Source organism: Cryptomeria japonica, chromosome 2 (genome assembly GCF_030272615.1).
Source record: "Cryptomeria japonica chromosome 2, Sugi_1.0, whole genome shotgun sequence".
NCBI lineage: Eukaryota > Viridiplantae > Streptophyta > Pinopsida > Cupressales > Cupressaceae > Cryptomeria > Cryptomeria japonica.
This window is the reverse complement of record NC_081406.1, coordinates 458,657,306-458,662,833: the sequence shown is the minus strand read 5'-3', so window position 1 is coordinate 458,662,833 and position 5,528 is coordinate 458,657,306.

Here is a 5,528-nt window from a genome sequence, read left to right as displayed (position 1 = left end):
AAAACTGTGGTTGAGGGAGATATAAAAAGAATCTTATATGTTCCATAGGGGACTATCTATATATAAGATTTCATTAGGAGTAAGTGTATGAAAATGAGGAGCCCAATGGGGCTCTTAAGTGGCCACTTTTTTCTTTTAAAAAAAGAAAGACTTATAAAATTGAAAATGTATGAAAATAAGAGTTATAATGCGCCAAATTTATTTTCTAAACTACAATTTTTTTAAAAATGGTGAGAAAAAGGGGGGCCACAAAAAGTGGTCATGTTTTTTCAAAAACCATAAAATACATTTCTATAAGGATCATGATGGGACAAACTAGGCCTCTAAGTGACAATTAAAAAAAAAAGTTCAACAACTTCACATAAAAAATTGAACAAGTTATTGTACTGTCGTAAATTGTATACCTTTACAATTTGACACTAGGTTTGGAACCACTTTGGTATTTTTTCAAGTAATTTATGCCTAATTCAACTTAGTTTTACGATTGTTTCTTTAAAACTGATGCATTACCCTATTCACAACATTTTTCATGGCTCATTTTTCTAGGAATAGAGTGGGGTGCCCTTGTCCAAACAAATTAGACTTAAAATTCAAAAGATGAATGTTGACTTTGCAAATTGTGGGAATTTACTTACCTTTATTAACCTTACCTAAAAATTAAATTTGAAAAGGTTTAAAAGCTACATATAAACACAACTCTCTCTCTCTCTCTCTCTCTCTCTCTCTCTCTCTCTCTCTCTCTCTCTCTCTCTCTCTCTCTCTCTCTCTCACTCTCACACACACACACACACACACACACACACACACACACATTTCAAACTCTAAGTCTCTAAAACCAAGTTCAACCAAGCATAATCAAGCAATTCAAGTTCAAGTATGCATTCAAGGAGAAAAGCATTCAAGCATACAACTTTGTTACAAAAATCATGTTCGACTACATTGTGTTTCTCCCTGATGAAATCATGCACTAACATGTTGTGTGAATTCACCCAATCTACAACAAGGCTTGTGTGATATTTCATGCCAAGGGTTTCATATTTGGGGTAACATTTGTCAATTCAACATTTTCATTCTTATTTTGCCTCTATCCCCCTAGGACATGCACTCTTCTTAGGATGTTATGCCCCTATGATGATATTTATCTTATATAAGTTCCTTTTTGTTATTTTCTATAATTTTATAATATAAATTTAGCAAAGAGAATGGTGGCCATTGATCTTTCTTTGATCTAATGGCTTGCATATTTGTATCCATTATCAAATCACGTGAATTAGTCATTTAATCTTCACTTGATGATATAGTTGATGCAACTCCTAATCAATCCCATGAAATGTCTCAAGGCCCTCAAGCACCATTGGATGACCCCCATTTTTATTCTCCCAATTATTCTTATGGTAGCCATTATTACATAAAATTACCAAATTGCATTAACTTGCAACCTATAAGGATTGTTTGGAAATTTCCCTCCAAGTGATGTGCCAAAAAATTACTCCAAGGATCGTTTTAAATCTTGTGCTCATGTGTTTGTTGTGTTTTGTGCTTTCATGATTTATTATTGCGGTAATTTTGTATAGTTGTGACTTGAACTTTAATTTAAGATTAGAAATTATGTAAATTTTTAGGTCCAGACTAATCCCCCCCCCCCCCCACTTCTACCCTTCCCCCCCTCCCCTCTCATTCCTGTGGTATGTTCAACAAGGAGATTGTATGAGAAAAATGCTTTTCAATAACTCAAATAACAATGAATAGACATTTATAGATAAAATATATACATATCCAACCTTGACTATATGAATATTTAGGTTCAACTCCTATTGTAAGGACAATGACAAGACCTTGACTATATACACAAAATTAATACTTATTAAATTTTATAATGAGATATTGCATAGTTTCTTAGGCTCAAAAAGGTATTATAAAATAATTTAGTGGCTAAAACCTGAATTTTATTACCAATGTAGTAAGCTCCAACATTAAAAGTTATAAACTTTATCTAATGCCCTAAAGACACAACATACATTGCTAATCTTAAAAATGTTATAGTTAATATTTATTATATCATCTAATGACATCCAAAATTAATTATTGATCTTGTTTAATTGTTATCTATCACTCATGCATAACTATCATGTGGACATTACATTGACTATAATCATTTGTGCTCTATCTTTTTGCTATTATGTGCAAACAATGTGGTTTTATCAATCATGAAGAACTCGTGGCACTATTTATGCCATTGCATGATCTTACCTCTTCCACACTCAATCTAAAGCTTACTTACAAAACTTCATAAATTGTAGAATTTTACTTTCCAAAAGCACGCCCTTACACCAATAGAAAAATGAACATCACTATATCAAGTGCCTAATATTGCAAATGTAAGCCAACTGAAGTTTTGTACTAGAATGTATCTTTAAGTGTTAGCTTGATAATGGATGATAATTGATAGAAGAAAGCTAACTTTAGATTGATTTATGATATGATTGAATGACATGCATATGCAAATAAAGAGAAGAATTTTTTCAATGTTCTATCAAAACATTCTTGAATAATGTGAAAATGTCTTAGGATGAAATTTTAAAATATGTACACACTCGATATATGAAATTAAAATTTGGCATTCATATAAGTGATTAATGGTTGGATTTGAGAATTATTAGATTTGAAATATGAAAATTTGTATTTTTTTTTTTTTTAATCGATAAAAGGTTAAGGCCAAAAAATTTTATTAATTTTTTAAAAATAGATAGAATTACATTTACACCTCCATTTGGTGTGGGCATCGGTAGGAAAGAATGGAGGGAAGAAAACCTTTGGTCTAGCCCAGATCTCTCAAGGATCATAAAAAATTAAGAATGCGATATAAAATGGAGATACAAGGCCACAAAGGGAACTTGTCCAAAATAATGAAGATTGTCTGTAGAAATCCTCTGTATAATTTTATTGATGATGAATAAACTATTCAAGTAAGAAATAACATGATTCTAAACAAGAAAAAAAAATATACTATTTTAATCAACTAAATTTTAAATTAATAAATACATAAAAATAATCAAATCATATGCTAAAATTATACAAACAAAGCATTGAAATAAAATACTATAAAACTATATAAATATCACTCTACACATATAAATATCACTATACACATATATAAAACAAGATAACCTGTATATTAATATCCCACAATTATAATGTTGAATGAACTTAGTATAATTGTGAATGCAAAACCACATTTATTGTAAAGGTCAACAATATTCCTACTTTGACAAAACAAGTAATTGTCTATTGAAATATCTTACTTGAATGATAAAATTTATTGTCTATGAAAATTTCTTATCTGAATAATGAAAGTATGATCTAATTTGGGTTTAATTTTTTTTTTCATTTAAATTTTTGGGTTTACTTTTACAAATGCATGTTTAATAATATCTCTATTTTTACACAAAGGGTGTTGATCACCTTGAAGATTTATCTATGATAAAAAGAGAATACATGATCTAGTGATGGCACTATTAAGGTATGTTCTTGGGTAGTACCCCATAATCAAGAAGTTATATGGTCAAATCCAATAGTTGTAATCATTAGTTGCTTATAATTTTGATTTTAGTAGTTTTTATACTTTGTGTGTTGTGCTAAAGCACATTAGACAATAAAAAGGGTATATTTTTATTAGTACCCTAGGTATTTCATTGTAGAAAGAAGAACTAAGAAATAATTAACCATGATGCCTCATTATGTTTTAAAGCCACTCATTAATGGAGACTGGACATACATGGTCACTCTTGTGGTCACTATTGATATCATAGTAGATTTATAAATACCAAATAATGGCTATTATACGAGTGCAGAATGATAGCTATTGACTTTTTAGGTGTTTCAACTATCAACTTGTGCTTGTCCCCATTAGAGATATTGTAGGTCTCTATATACATAAACAGAAGTCTAATTAATTCAATAGATAAGGTCATGTAGATGGAATTTGATTAGCATGTATAGAACATACTATATATAATAGCCAACTCTCTATAATGTATGAAAAATACAAGGCATAAAACAAATTCAATAGTTGATAAGAATTTGATCTAGAGTAGATTTGTTGGCCACATCTATGCAAAAATGGTATTAAGATTTGAGACTAATACTAATAGGCCCTAGAGATTGTTACGTGGTCATTTGGTAGAGAATTTAAAAATGCATGATCTTTATAATCTTGTATAAAATTTCCTATTATTTTGTTTACCAACTATCAATGTTATGTTTAATAGCTAGATAATACGGACCTTCTGTTGAGTTTGGATCTATAGTGCTCACATGTAATTAAGTTATATTTTATCTTCAAAGAAATTCCTAGTATTTTAATATTCACTCATGAACATTAATGTGTATAGTATGTAATACATCAAAGTCAAACAATTGACTTGGATATGAACATATTGTTTCATAATTTAGGACTAAGGTAAGATATTAATCATTGATGCATAGAAATTAAAATTTTAAGGAACACATCAAAACTTTATTATTAAGAGACAAAGCTTAATTCATGTTTAGGTTTAACGACCTTCATCATAAGCTTAGTTTTAAGAATATATTAGACCCTTTTAATATTTATCCCCATTGGCCTCATGTTTGAAGATGTTACACCCCTATAATGACATTTTATCTATTTTTTTATACTATAGGCTCTGACTTCACACCTACCATTTAATTTGGGTTGCATGTTTCTAAAGCCTTTTCAACAAATCCATTTTGTTAATCCCCTACAATCAAGGGGTTGAGAAATTATTTCTTTGAGGCAATCTATCAAATAATTCATATTCCTTTTCTATGCTTACACTTTTTTGTATACACGGACCTGGAAGGGCATTTTCAACTACATGTAACAAAATTAATGTAAAGACATAAATCGAGCTAACTTCAAATAATAGCCGAAATACTCTTTATTCTTAAATAAACTCATAAATCAATTAATAAATCTATTTCATTCCATTTTTCCATCCATAGCTTCATTTGATCATTCTATTTAGATCGTAATAAACACAAAATTTCTATAAAAGATAAATATTCTTTATTCAAAAAATCGATAAAAGTAGTATTTCGATCATACAATACTTATGCATTTCAAGTTGTCGCAAGTTCAATAATGAAATAATACAAAGTAAAGGGTGAGATGCGTCCGTTGATCTACAACCCAAGCTATCGCCAATGCAATCTTTAGCATGAAGATGAGAACAATATTCAAGCGCTTTTTCTGCCCAACCTTGAATCTTACGCTTCCCTAGAATTCTTGGTCAATCAAGAATACCCGATCCTGCATGACTTGCTTAGCAAAAGAAATTCGAAAGGAAAGATGGAATCTGGTGCGTGCCTAGATGATACAAGCATTTTCATTTTTTTAACTCTTTTAAGAAACAAGCATTCATTATCAATCTAGGATATGGTAGAGAGGATAAAATAAAAGAATTCCATTATTTCAATGGTTAATTCAATTTGATTACTCGGTCGAGTATAATGCCATGAACAACAAT